This window comes from Callorhinus ursinus, unplaced genomic scaffold (genome assembly GCF_003265705.2).
Source record: "Callorhinus ursinus isolate GAN/ISIS: 27379988/994484 unplaced genomic scaffold, GSC_fseal_2.0 scaffold1, whole genome shotgun sequence".
NCBI lineage: Eukaryota > Metazoa > Chordata > Mammalia > Carnivora > Otariidae > Callorhinus > Callorhinus ursinus.
In genome coordinates, this window is record NW_027397063.1 from 50,694,020 (window position 1) to 50,694,321 (window position 302).

Genomic DNA, 302 nt, shown 5'->3' on the forward strand with positions numbered 1-302 from the left:
TTTTATTTTATTTTATTTTATTTTATTTTATTTTATTTTATTTTATTTTATTTATTTGACAGAGAGAGACACAGCGAGAGAAGGAACACAAGCAGGGGGATTGGGAGAGGGAGAAGCAGACTTCCCGCGGAGCAGGGAGTCCGATGCGGGGCTCGATCCCAGTAACCTGGGATCATGACCTGAGCTGAAGGTAGACACTTAACGACTGAGCCACCCAGACTCCCCATCAACTGCTTTTTTTGTTTATACTCCTGGAAATTTCCCATATACACAAATACATACTTAAAAACCCTCAGAAGGGT